The sequence below is a fragment of the Nannospalax galili genome, unplaced genomic scaffold (genome assembly GCF_000622305.1).
Source record: "Nannospalax galili isolate Female #2095 unplaced genomic scaffold, S.galili_v1.0 scaffold2227, whole genome shotgun sequence".
In the NCBI taxonomy this organism is placed as follows: domain Eukaryota; kingdom Metazoa; phylum Chordata; class Mammalia; order Rodentia; family Spalacidae; genus Nannospalax; species Nannospalax galili.
The window spans coordinates 370,155-383,961 of record NW_008356468.1 but is presented as its reverse complement, the minus strand read 5'-3'; the positions used below and the strand labels follow the sequence as shown (position 1 = coordinate 383,961).

General features: G+C 52.5%; 1 protein-coding gene across 3 annotated transcripts in view; it reads left to right on the top strand.

Moving 5' to 3' along the window:
* Cdh22 (cadherin 22) overlaps nucleotides 1-13,807 on the top strand; it is a 128,090-nt gene that overhangs the window by 427 nt on the left and 113,856 nt on the right. The gene's annotated exons all lie outside the window — the stretch shown is intronic.

The window sequence follows — 13,807 nt, the reverse complement described above, 5'->3', positions numbered from 1 at the left end:
CCGCGTCCCCTCCCCTGCGGGGCGGCGGGGACTTTGCCACGTCCAAACTTTCCCCGGCGCCGAGCCCAGCCTTGGCCACCTCCCGGCCCCGGAGTGGCTGTCCCTGTGCCCCAAGCTCGGGGATGCCCCGCAGGCCAGGGGTGGCGGCTCCGGGGGACGGGGCATGCGCGCCGGGAGTGCAGCGGGGATGCCCAGCCCAGCCTCGACCCCGGGCCCGGGACCCCCGGCGTCCCCGCCGCCTACAGCGCGCAGCCGGAGGCTGGGCTTGCGGCCGCTCCCGGAGGCCGGGCGATCGGCGCGGCTGGAGCGTGTGCGCGCTGGTGTGTGTGCGGGTCGGGCCGCGGCGACACGCACGCCTGTGGCCACTCAGGGCTGGGTGAGCCGGACCGGCCGCGGGGACCCGGGAGACCCCGCCGGCGCGACCCCCTCGTCCCTCGACTGTCCGGTGACCGGCAGCGAGCGAGGGGCAGCTCTACCCTCTTCCTGGGCACCTGACTCCGGGGACTCTGTCCCCGTCACGGAGAAGGACCGGGCTTCACAACCTCACGTCCAAAGCCGGTGCCACTCGGGACTGACCCTCGGGGCCCCAGGTTCGGAGCCAGGAGGCGTGGACGGTGCAGGCGCGTGGTCTGTGGAGACCCTTAGTGGACATGGTCCCTACCCCTGTCACCTGAGCCTGGGAACCCCACTCCACTCCTGCTGTGGCCCGGTCCGGGTCCTGCCCCAGCTGGGGCGCTGCGGGAGATCACCCTGCGGGGTGCAGCGAGCAGCTAAACCAGAGTCCCCCGAGGGCTCCCCGAGCCGCAGGGGCACCCCCTGGTGGCGGGCACCCTAGCGCTGCCAGCAGTCGGCCTAGACTTCCCACAGTCCCGCAGCAGGGAACCCTCTGCCTTCACTCCTACTCTTCCTGGTGTTGCCAGAGGCTGTGCATGCCAGCCTCGCTTCTCCGGGGTTTCATCCTAGAGGTCTCCTAGTTCTGGAACTGGCTAGAATGTCCAACCGGGGCAGCGGCTTGCTTGCCGGCTTTGGCAACTGTAACCACTGTTGGGCCACAGGAGTGGGGTGTGGGTTCTCACCACCTCCTCCTCCCTCCTCTTTCCCCATTGCTCAGCATTATTGTCCTGAAACCCTAATCCACCATGCCCAACCATCATGCTGTCACTCGGCATTCCCCATGCTTGCCCACCAGTGCCCACTCTGACCTCTTTATTGCACATCCCTTTCTGGAATGTGTTGGTTTGGCTGGTGTAGACCTCTTCCGTCTTTGCCCATCTAGGATAATTCCTCTTTTCTTTCTGCCTACTTCAGTCTCTCTCTGCTGGTCCACCCACCCTCTTCTCTCTGCTCCTGTCACGTCCCTTAGCTTTCCTAGTTCCCGGGACATTCTTTTCCATTCCTCCTGGAAGGGACAGTCACTGTCCTTCCAGTACAGCCTTTGAAGATTGATTCTTCCTGGGATGGGTGGGAGGTCTGTGTGCTTCTTGGAGACAACCAGACAACACCTCTAGGCCAGCTAGGTCTCTCTCAGCCAAGGGCACCTGCTTCTCATGGTGGCCTTGTCTGCTGCATTGGTGATCACAGACACAGTGCAGACCACCTGGGCTGCCCTTCTTCTCATCTTAAAGTACTGGAAGCAGGCCAGAGTCACCAGGCAAGTGCTATCAGGAGCCAGAACTGGAACCTGGATACCCTGTTTTCTATACCTCACCAACTACGTTGGGTAGATCTTGGGGGAAACAGAGCAGTTTCTTGGCTTCAAACTGGAGACAGAACAGGACGATGCCTGCTTACATGCAGCATGAGGTCCTTAAGTTAGATCTCCATGCTCCTAGAGAAAAGCAGTTAAATGCCTTTGACAGAGATACTGAAATGGCAAATGCTGGAAACAAAGCTTGGCTCTTAAAGTGTGTTGTGACCCTGGGCACATGTATGTAAAGTGTGTGTGTGTATGTGTGTGTGTGTGTGTGTGTGTGTGTGTGTGTATGTGTGTGTGTGTGTGTGTGTGTGTGTGTGTGTGTGTGCATGTGGGATGGTTATGGTCTCTGGCAGCTACAATTTACAGAGGACTGGACTTCAGTCCCTGACCTCCATAGGTTCTCTATGCCCTCACCCCGCTGTGTTCTGAGGCCCCTGTGAGGGCCTGGGTTGGAGCTGGGGCAGGAACCTCAGGTCTGTCTCCTCTGCCTTAACAAAGTTTGGAATGGCCAGTTTAATTAACACACCAACTAGAGGAGTTAGCCAATTAAATTTCCTTTCCTCTCTGGAGTTCCCCCTTTTCTTCCATCAGGAAGCTCCATTGGAAATGTAGCCTCAGGTACTGAGGAGAGAGAGAGAGAGAGAATATATCCTGTTTATGTAACTGGGCAGCAGCTGCACTGTGTGTCCTGGGAGGGGAGGGGAGGATGCTGATAGAGGGAAAAGAAGGCCCTGAGGAGGGCCTGGGCTGGGACCCCAGTTAGGGGTTGCCCATCCCTCTGTAGAGCTGAGCCAGGGACAATGCCCAGGGTGTCTCTGCTTCCTAGAACCATGTGTTTTGATTCTGCTCTCTTTAGAGGAAGCCTAGATTCTCCCTCAGTTCCCCAAATCAGGACAGGTTCTGACCTCAACTTTTTCATTAGAGCATTATAGGACTTGTCTTTTCTCACATGGAGGAGGCAAAGGCTAACCAGAAAGTTAAGTTTATGTGATGGTTTGAGTTCTGTGTATGTGAGAGTCGGGCATTTTTTGTTGCTGAAGATGTTGCATTCAGATTGGCTACTTGGGAGCAGGAGACAGAACAGGGAGGTTGGCGGTATGCGTGTCTTGTACAGTTGGTCAGGTTGTTGACTGAAGGCACTCTGTGCAGGAGGAGAGTAAGGTCTGGAATCTATTTTAAGCTTCACTCAACAAGGCAGGTGCCCTAAAGGCAAACTGCATGTTCCTGGAGGAAGGGACACCTCTCTAATTTGCAAAAAGGCTTCCTATGCTCTTGGGTCCTGGGCCTATGTTGTTACTACACTCTCCCTGCCCCCAAAGGAGCGTGCTTTATTACCACTAAGGATGGCCTTAGTGCCCATTCCTTGCTTGGTTCTCTTACAGGGAACTGTGCCTTCCTGTGTCTGTGAATATGGGCTTAAGTACAGAAGGTTCAGGAGCCTGGAGGTATTCCTTCCTCCCAAGTCTTTCCTCCAGGCCCCTCCTTCCTGCTGGCAATATGAGACTGGGCACTTCTTGCTTCCTCATCAGATCCACAAGGCTTCAGCCATCCACTTGCTACCATCCCCATTTGTGTATATAACTTGCTGGCTAGGCAAACAAGCACTGCAGTCAGAGCCCTCTGGGTTACTGATTTGTTGGCTGTGTGGCTTTGGATGAGTTACTCTGCCTCTCTGAGCCTCAGTATTTTTCTGCGAAATACACAATTAGCGATGCCTACTTCATTGGGTTGTTGTGAGGATGAAACACGCACAAATCTGTGCACTTAGCACCATGGCCAGAACACAGGACACTCCACAGGAAAACCGTGTGATTATTGATAATATCCCTTGGTCTATAACCCTCAATTCCCACAGGGCTACAGGCAGTGGCTTCTCCTTCCTTTGTACTCCCACTTGATGATGTGGGGGTGGAGTCAGGACTGCCAGGCTCTCTCTGACCTCCTTTGCCTCCTGGGAAGTGGAAACTGGCTAGTTAAGCAGCCAAGAGTGAAGAAAGATTCTAGGGTCTCACATATTCATTTGGTCCTAGACTCTGACCCATCCCATGATCCCTACTCTGGCTCAGGCCTCCCTAGCTTTAAAAAGCCTAAACCATGGTTGCAGCCTCCTCGCCAGCCTTCAGTCCCCTCATACTGCAGTCCCCTCTAACATCACTCTCTCTCCAGCACAGGTGGGATCACGTCACTTGTTTGATTAAAACCCTTCCATGACTCCCCATCGCCTACTGAATTAAGTCCAGAGTCTGCACAGTGACATTCAAGGTCCTTGTAATCCGTCTGCATCCTCCTTTATCTCCCACTGTGCCTTCAACCCGACACTCCTGCATACAGCCAGACCTGCCCTTCCTCCTCTGAATGCCCTGCGCGAAGGTCTTCAAAAGCCCTCAAGACCCAAGTCAAGTAGTTCCTCTTCCCTACTTCCATCCACCCACCCATATACCTGTAGTAGCTGTCCATTCATTCATAATCCAGCTGAAAATATTACAATTACATGTGTATGCTAAGCACTTATATATAGAGTGTTATAAGATGCCAAGAGAGCTAGCAGACCAGTCCTCACCAGTAAGCCAGTGGTCCAAGGTGGCCAACAGACACTTAAGCAGTCTCATCACCGTGATAAGGCAACAAACTTTCAGAAGGAATGAGGCAAGGCCCTGCAGGATTGAATAACGGTCCTGTGAAGGAGGGAGGAACTGGAGAGGAAAGCAGGCTACAGGCTCAAGGCTGTAGAGGTCCCGAAGGGAGGGAGAATGTGGGGTGGGGAGATGCAAGCCCTGCTGACTAAAGTGGATGCATGGAGGGTGGTGGGTCACAGATAAGCCACCTTTGGGGAGGGGGCTGCAGAAGCAGGTCCTGTGGGGCTGGAGAGCCACAGGAAGCAGAAAGGCACTGGGAGGGCATCCTTGAACAGCAGGGACCCTGAAGATTTTTAGCAGGGAGCCACCTGGTGGCATTTGCTCCTTGAAGCCTTAACCCCAACCCAGGGGGTTGGGGGTATATGGATGGATGGGTAAGCCAGGTCCAGGACTGATGCTACATGTAGGGCTCAAGAGTGCTGGGTGGGCACAGAGGACAGGAACGGGGTTATGCCCATTTCTTATTCACGAGGTCGTTGGGTCATGGAGGTGGTAAATGTGAGGAGTGGGAGGGACTAGCTAGGGACAGGTGACTGTGAGAAGCTGGTGGGACCTGTAAGTGGAGATGCCCAGGGGACAGTGCCGAAAAGCTTGGACCTCCTTGCAGGGACTGGGCTGGATGCAGATCTGTGAGGCACCGAGGACAAAGGGTACTCATACCTCAAGTCCAGAGCATAAGAGGGTTTTGAGGGACCCCCGAATCTCAGCATCAGGTGCTACCTGGGAAGGACTGTATGAGCACTCAAGCACAGCAGCATTGCCCCACCTTGAACCCAAAGATCAGAGCTTGGATTTCCCCACTGGCTGCCTTGTTACCACTTGCAGCACCTTAGATCAGTATTTCTCAGTTGGGGCCACATTCGCTCCCCAAGGGACCTTTGGTGATGTCTAGAAATGTTTTTGCTTGTCACCACTGGGTTAAAGGTCTCTATTGGCATCCAGTGGGTAGAGGCCAAGGACACTGCCAGGCTTCCTGCTATGCACAGGACGTCCCGACCCCTGGCTACTTCACCACCGAGAACTCTGCAGCGTAAGCCATTGGCCTAGCCCCGGGGAGACTCCACAGAGGCAGATGTGGACTCTTCCTTGGGAGTCCAGTTGTGGAGCCTGGCAGATGGCATGAAGCCAGCATTGCCTCCATTGCATCAAAGGTAGGCTTGGGAAGGGCCCTGGAGCCAAGCAGTGCGGGAGTCTGTATGTCTATGGCACCAGCTCAGGGAGTCAGTGCAGGAGCTTGGAGGGAAGGACGTGCAGCCCAGTATAGTTCTCCAGCCTCCTTTCTGGTCTTGTTAGTTCTATAATTTATTTATCACTCAAACATGAATAATTTTAAAAAATATATATTATGCCAGGTGTGGTGACACATGCTTTTAATCCCAGCCCTCAGGAAGCAGAGGCAGGCGGATCTCTGTGAGATGGAAGCCAGCCTAGTCTACATAGCAAGTTCTAGGCCAGCTGGGGCTGCAGGGAGACCTTGTCTCAAACAAACAAACAAACAAAAATTTTTATATATGTATGATATATGTGTGGGTACATGTGCCATGGTGCACATGTGGAGGTTAGAGGACAACTTTGTGGAGTCATTTCTCTCCTTCCATATTTATATGGCTTCTAGGATTGAACACAGGTTGTCAGGCTTAAGAGACAAGTGCCTTTACCCACTGAGCCATATTGCTGGCTCTGCTTTTTTTGTTTTTGTTTTGTTTGTTTGTTTATTTATTTTGAGACAGGGTCTCATGTATCCCAGGCTGATCTCAAAGTTGCTATATAGTTGAGGAAAACCTTCTGCTTCTGTCTCCTGAGTAGTGGGATTACAGGCATGCACCACCATGCTTGGTTTATGCAATGCTGGGGATTGAACCCAGGGCTTCATGCATGTTAGGCAAGCACTCCACCAACTGAGCTACATCCTCAGTCATAGATGTTATTTTTCTTAAAAGAAGAGTTTCAGAGAAACACAGCAACCTGCTGACCAAAAAACTGGGCTCTGGAGCCCCAGAGAGCTGAGTTTACAGTAGCCCAGCTCTGCTGCTAGTCAGATGCTGGGGCCCCTGTTTCTTCATCTAGGAAGTACCTTTAGTCCATCTGCATTTGAGAGGATGCTGACAGAGGGTGCAGTATGTGGTTTAGCTCCTAGGAAGAGTGCATGCCTGTGGGTATAAATGTATACACATGTGTCTGTGTGTCTTTTTTATCACTGAAAGCACTTTTAATTAGCCATGATCCCACTACCTCTTGGCCACTATTTGAATGGGTGTCCTTGTTGACATAGATTTTTTTTTTAATGGTATGGTGCTTTGCACACGTGCCTCTGGAACCTGCCTTTTCGCTGGGTAATGCATTGTGAGTGTCTTGCCATTTCGATAAATAGGCAGCCACATCATCATTTTTTAAAAGCTGCACAGCCTACCATTGTGTGGCTGTCCGTAATTCACTTGGCCAGCCCCCGTGGTTGGACACTTGGGTTGCTTCCAATCTTTTGCTATAACAAACAGTTCTGCCGTGGGCATCCTTGTACACACATCTTCACGAGCGTGTCCAGTGATTTCCTTGGGGACTGCCTGGACATTTCTGGCAGGAGGCATGTGGCGCTGACCAGATCCCTTAAGTTGTTGACATAGGCCCAGCAAGGAGCAGCTGGGGGCCTCTGGGGAAGGGGTGGGTACGGGGGGGTGCCAGGGAGCCATCTTTGCCATCTTCGCTCCAGGAAGGCATGTCATAATGCTAAAGTGAGTGGCAACCACAAAGACCCCATTCTGCCTTTGTTGTCATTAGACTGCTTGGAGTACAGGGGATGGGAATGGGAGGTGGACTGTGTGTTTGATGGGCAGAGTGACAGACACCAGACAGACAGGGACACAAGGTGGACGGGCTGAAGCAGGCTGATGGATAGGTAGCAGAGCCAGGTGGATCCAGGTCAGTGGACAGACAAGATGATTGAGAGGTGATGAGCCAGGCAAATTCAGGTGTCCAGACAGAGGACTGTGGCCTGAGTGGGGCCTTCAAGGACCGAGGACTGACATTGTATATTAGGGCTTGCAGGAGCTGAAGGGAGACATAGGTAGGGCCCAGGGCCAAGGGGCTGCTTGGCTTGTATCTTCTGCTTCACGGGGAGCTGTGAACAGGCTTATGTGCTTGGAGTTGAAAGACCCTAGGGACCAATTGCCAGCTGTAGGTGGGGGTTCTCCCCAGAGAAGAGCAAGCTTGTCCCTGGACCAGCAGTGGCTCTGAGCAAGTGGGGTCTTTACCCTCTTTGGTCCAGTTTCACATCTGTTTGTTCTCATGAACCTTGATTCTGAGCTGGAAGGAATGGGGTAGGGCTGGGGATATGGCTTAATTGGGAAAATGCTTGCTTAGCTTGTGTGACACCCTAGTTTTGATCCCCAGTACTACATAAAACTGATCGTGGTGTGACAAGCCTGTAATCTCAGCACTTGGGAGGTGGAGGCAAGAGGATCAGAAGTTCAAGGTAATAATCCTCTACCACATAGGGAGTTCAAGGCCAGCTTAGGTTACATGAAGCCCTGTCTCAGAACACAACTAAACGAAAGGAAGGGAAGGAGAGCGGTGGACAGAGTGGTGGCTACAGTACAGTGGAAGGAGGGTGGGGGAGGAGGAGCCTGCCTCATTCCCCTGACTACACAGCTGCAGGGTCCTGTTGTGGGCAGGAACCAGACCACCAGAACTCCATCCCACCTCCTCCTCCTCCACTTACTAGCTGAGGGACCTGCGGCCTGAAACCAGCCTTTGGGCTTTGGTTTGCTCATCTGTTCTGACCTCTGAGGTTTGTGGCGAGGACTGGATGAATGCTTCTAGTTCTAGAAGTCCTAGAAGCCTGCCTGGCTCAGCAGAAGGGTCCTGAAAGCTTTGACCACAGATTACACTACTTCACCCTTGTTTTTCCCTTGAATTCCATACCTATGTATGGGTGTGTGCCCACACATGCCTGCACTGTGGGTTGTGGTCTCTGGAAGACAAAGACCGTGTTTTTCTCATCCTGCAACCTGTACCTCCCGCCAACAGGGCCCTGTCAGCCATGTGGGCACACACTAGGTGCTCTAGAAATTTGTCTCAATGAAGTGTCTCATTGGATACAGCTGGTTCAGGGTTGAGGGGACATGTCATGGGCATCCTGAAGCTGTGTGTCAAAGCTAGGGTGGCTTTGCTGTGGGCACAGATGACAAGCAAGACAAAAGAGACTTGGGGAGTGGTTGGTTGGGAGCTAGTGGCCCAGGTGAGCAGAGCACAGAGAACTGAAGGGGAAGAATGAGAGGAAGGAGCAGAAAGGAAGATTCCATTGAATTCAGCAGAGTGGAACTCCAGGCTGAGGAATGCAGGCGAGAGGGAGCTGCTGGAGGTTACTGACTGGAGTTCTGCCATAGAAAGAGCACACTGCTGGCAGGGTTTTTGGATGGACTTGAAGGAAAGAGGACACAGGGGACAGGAGCATTGGAATCATCCAGAAGACAGGCTGGGGGTGGGGGGCGGCATGGGGAGCTTGAATGAGGTGGTGGAGAGCAGGAAAATTGCCAAGGAGGGAGGATCAACTGGGCTGGGAGCAGCTTGGATGTGAGAGGTGCTGTGCAGGAAGGAGGGACATCTGACAAGGTTGTACCCTAGGTGTCAAGTGTGTGTGTGAACTGTGGTCCAGTCATCAAATCAGGGGAGTGTGTGCTTGGGAGATCCCAGGATGTCATTTACCACCAGCACCCCACCTACACTGTCTGTCCTGCCATCATTTTCCAACCCATCATCTACCTGCCTACCCCACCTCCATTCAGATATCCAATGGTACATTGTCCACCCATTGCTGCCAGCCCACCCACTGCCTGCCATTCACCCACCCACCTCCCATCCACCTACCCACGGCCATCTACCCACACATGTACCACCATCTTATTTTTCACCTTCTTGCTGCCCACCTGTCCACTCTCATCCATCCATGAATTCATCAACTTACCCATCCATCCACAACCATTTCTTGTGAGCATACTATGTGCCTGGCTCAGGTGAGATCTTGACTCAAACATTTGGAGATGCCTGTTAATAAAGACAGTGACTTAAAAAGCCAGTGGGAGCAGGCTCCTTAACCTAGAAGATTGGGATTGGAGAGATTTTATATCCTCTTAGCCGTGAAGGGGTTCTGATGAACAGTGGCCTGGAGAGCAGCTATGTTCTAGAAGTGTTAGCTGCTAACACTGCGCTATTTTGACCTTTTTGTTTCCTGTGAATTCTGTGCATGTGTGTGCACACACACATACGTCTACCTGAGCTGGTTGTGTCACCTTGAACCTATGGTCATTTCTTTCTCACTTTGCACTCGATTCCCCCTCCCATTAGCACCCATGGCACACAGCAGGTGTTCCATAAAGGCGCCTTGATGAAATGGCTGGTTGGACTTGGCTAGTTGAGGAGTGAGGGGGAGGTTTTAAGACAGGATAGAGGAAACTAGCTGCACTCACAGCTGGAGGAGTCAAGGCTAGCTCCAGGGAGGACTGATATATTGATTACCACAGCTTTACAGTCAACATTTCTCCCCAAGCCCCTCCCTAAGAGCCCTCACCCCCTTTTCTATGGAGCCTATATCAGTTCCTGTCCTCTCAGGAGCCCCTATTCTCCTCACAAACCCCAGGCCCCCTAATTGAGCTCCTAGCCAGAACTCCCATGGTACACCCAAGCCCTGGCTCCTGGAGAAGGCTGTCTTTTGGGGGCAGGCCTTCCTCCCTATTGTTCCTAACAGCCCTGGCGCCTCTTTACAAACATGTGAATCCTCACTGAGTGCCCACTGTTGCTGGTATTCCCTTCCTGCTAGCCCTTGTCAATTCTTGGAGTCTATATCTCCACAGAGTCCTGTCCCCCAGCTCAGGCCTGGCCCCTTCTGGAGCCTGATGACTACCATCCTGGATGGTAGTGCTCAATGTCCTTCATGCGTGACAATCAGCAGGTGGAGGCACCACCCCGGGGTCTCTGCATCCACTCTGCCCGCCTGGCAAAGAAGCCCCTGGATGTGGGCCCTGTGAAACACTCCTGCCACCTGGCCACTGCCTCAGGGGGCTTTGGGGATAGAGAGCCTAGCAGGTTAGTAGGCAGACTGGGCTGATGGTGGACACCACAGTGCTGGCAGAGCCTCTGGACTTGGCTCAAAGGCTTCTAAAAGCTGGTCTTACTGCTTCTGGTTAGGAAAACAATCACAAATTAGAGAAAATGTTTTAGAAAATTGTTTCACCGCACAACAGGAGGCCACTGAAGGAGGGAAGATGGGAGCAAGGTTTCTAAGCCAGCAATAGTTATCTATGACCTCACTGTCAGCTCCAGACCGTTCACTTGATGTGCTCAAGGTCCTGTCTCCTCACCTGACATAGCATTTCACCTGCTGAGCCAGACACAGCTGTCCCAGCTAACATTGTGCCGAGGTCACCTCCCACCTGCCAACTTTTGCCGAGCCCCTCCATCCACTCAGTCTTAGCACCCCCTCTCTGCCCTTTAATGCCACCTAGATCAACTCTCTTGACTGGTGACTTGAAGACAGGAGCCATGCCCTATACTAACATCAGCTAGAGTCAGCCAGAGGTAGAAACTAGTCCTCACCTGATACATATTGACTAACTGACATTGGGGAAGCCTCTGATGCCCTCAGTTTCCTCATCTGTACAATGAGGTTGGTGATGTTACCAGAGACAAATGAGATGATGTGGACACCGTGTCCTGTCACACAGTAGGAGGATGTGGCTGCCAACCACATGCTGCCTTCCAGCCTTCCAGAACAACAGAACTCTGGGCAACGAGGGCAGTAGTTAACTCCTAAAAGGTTCAACTCCCCGACTGCTGCCGGCCCCATTCCTGTCTGCCCAGCTCCTACCTGCTGAGCAGCTATAGAGAGGTGCATGAGCTTGGGGCAAGTGCTAGGAAGAGGGGTCCTGAGAGATGAGGCCAGCTTCTGTCTGGAGGAATCAGAACAGCCAAGAAGCTGGGTTCTGGGGCCTCCTGGCCTGGCCTACAATCCCTTGCTATTCCTCCCGGCTGCCAGGCTCTGTACAAGTCGCCAGGCTCTGCACAAATCACCAGGCTACCACAGTTTCCTCATCTGTAAGAGGGAGGTGCTAATCACAGACCCTGCTCACAGGGTGGGGTTTAAATGAGGTGAATATTTGTGAGGTGCTTAGCACAGTGCCTGGCCCGAAGGAAGCCCCTGTAAGAGTTTGCTGAGAAACAGCAAGGGGTTGGGGACACTGAGTGGACAAAAGGGGCACTGAGCTCAAACGTGGTAGGAAATGGGCTTTTGGATCGGGTTTCAGTGGAGTTGGCATCGCATGGGCTCTTTCTGATGGGAGAGCAAGGAATAGTCTCAAATCAAAGGGCTCTCTGGAGTCTACAGGCACCTATTTGGAGAAGGCTGGACTGAGGGAGCTGTCTGCATGGGTGACTCTGAGGGGACAGCAAGAAAGAGCTCTGCGTGCTCAAAGCCCCCCAGGAACCTTCTCAGGTTCCACCTACCCTAACTCTGGCCCAGTGGAGGCTCTGGCAGTGAGAGATGAGGTGGCCATGTGTACCCTCAGAGCAGCAGACAGTGAGCAGGGAGTGGGAAATATGTCTCAGGAGCCCCCTTGTCAATCAGGATGTCTGGATCCCTGTAATTCTCTGCTGTCTGCCAAGACTGTGCTGGGCACTTGGGTACAGTGAGCTGACATGCCCTTGCCCAGAAGGAACTGTGTGTGTGTGGTGTGTATGTGTGTTGCATACATGTTAGTGTGCAGGCACCTGCACCCATGTGTGCATACTTGGAGGCCACAGGACATTGGCAGTCTTCTATTGATTCCCACCTTATTTCTTTTTTAAAAAAATTTCATTTTTTTATTTTATGTGTATGCATGTATTGCCTGCATGTAGGCAAGTGCACCCATGTGTGCAATGCCTGTGGAGGTCAGAAGAGGCTGTTGGATTCCCTGGGACTGGAGTTATGGACAGTTGTTAGCTGCCATGTGGGTGCTGGGATTCGAACCCGGGTCTTCTTCAAGAACAACCAGTGTTCTTAACCGCTGAGCCATCTCTTCAGCCCCTCCACCTTATTTCTTTAGGACAGGGTCTGTATTGAATCAGAAGCTTGCCCTTTTGACTAGGGTGGCTGGCCGGCCATTAGAGCTCTTGGGCTCCCCATCTCTGCTTCCCCTCTCCCTAGTGCAGGGGTAATAGGCACATATGGCCATGCCCAGCTTTTGAAGTAGGTACCAGCTCTTTACATGGGTCCTGGGAATTTGAACTCAGATCCTAAGCATTCTTACCCCCTGAGCCATCTCCCCCGCACCCCTCCCCCACCAGCAGACAATCTTATTAATACCCTCTTCTCCCCTGGCCTCAGTTTCCCCTTTGACAGAGTCTTTCTACTTGAACTTTTTTCCTTTCTTCCTTTCAAGCCTCTCCCCTTTCAGAGAGGATGGGAGGGGCACTGGAGAAGAGTTTGAACAAGCTGGGACTGTAGACGGAACTTTGGATTGGCTGGCCAGTGCCATTCTTTTCCCTGGTTGCTATGGCAGCCATTTCCCCGGGTTGTCAGTGATGAAACTCATAACATTGTTTTCAAATAATCCGTGTAATTGAAATAACAATTGAGCTGTTAACTCGTCTCTCACACTCTGGCTAGGACAGCTCCTCCTCCCTCCACACCCTCCTCCCCACCCCTGAAGTCCTGGTCCCTCCCCAGGCCCTCTCCCAGGTTCCAGCCTAGGGGTTGGAGGAAGGAGGCAACTTGGCCTCCCTGCATCAGTGCAGAATCCTAGAACACCAGTGCTGAACTAGAACTTGAAGACAGGACACCCCTTCTTTTTGCAATTTGAGGCCCAAAGGAGGAAAGGGACTTGGCCAGAGCCACACAGGAAGAAGGCAGATGGAGGAGATTGCCCAGTTGCTTGGCAGACAAACATCAAGCCACAGAGCTGTACTTTTCTAAGGGGTTGATTTCATGTGCATCTATTTTCCCCATCCTTCCACCCACCTCACAGATGAATAAACTGAGGCTTGGGGAGATTCGTGTAATACAGGTGTCTTTTATAACTTCAGAAAACACCCATTGCATGAATAGATTCGAAAGAACTTTACACCATCTCTCTCCTCCCTGTCTCCTAAACCAGGAGCTGAGACCAGGGCTCCTTGAGGATGTTCTGAAAAGAGGGATCTGGGGCAATTTGGAGACATGTGGCTCAGAGGAAGAGGCGAGGAATTCTCAGTGCTGTGCACTCCAGCTTGGGTTGGAGGCTGCAAATTCAAAGCACAAATGTGAACACAAGACCTGAGGCCCCTGCCTGGTGCTCAGAAGGTTCTAGGATGGATTGAAGGCTGGGAAGTGTCTGGGCTCACACAGGAATGTAGTGCCAACAGACAGCTCCCTGTAGTGGCTGTTTCACAGAGGATAAAAGCATTTTTTTAAAAGTGTCTGGTTGCTGTCCAAGGTGCTCTGAGTCCACAGACTGCGTGGGTGGCG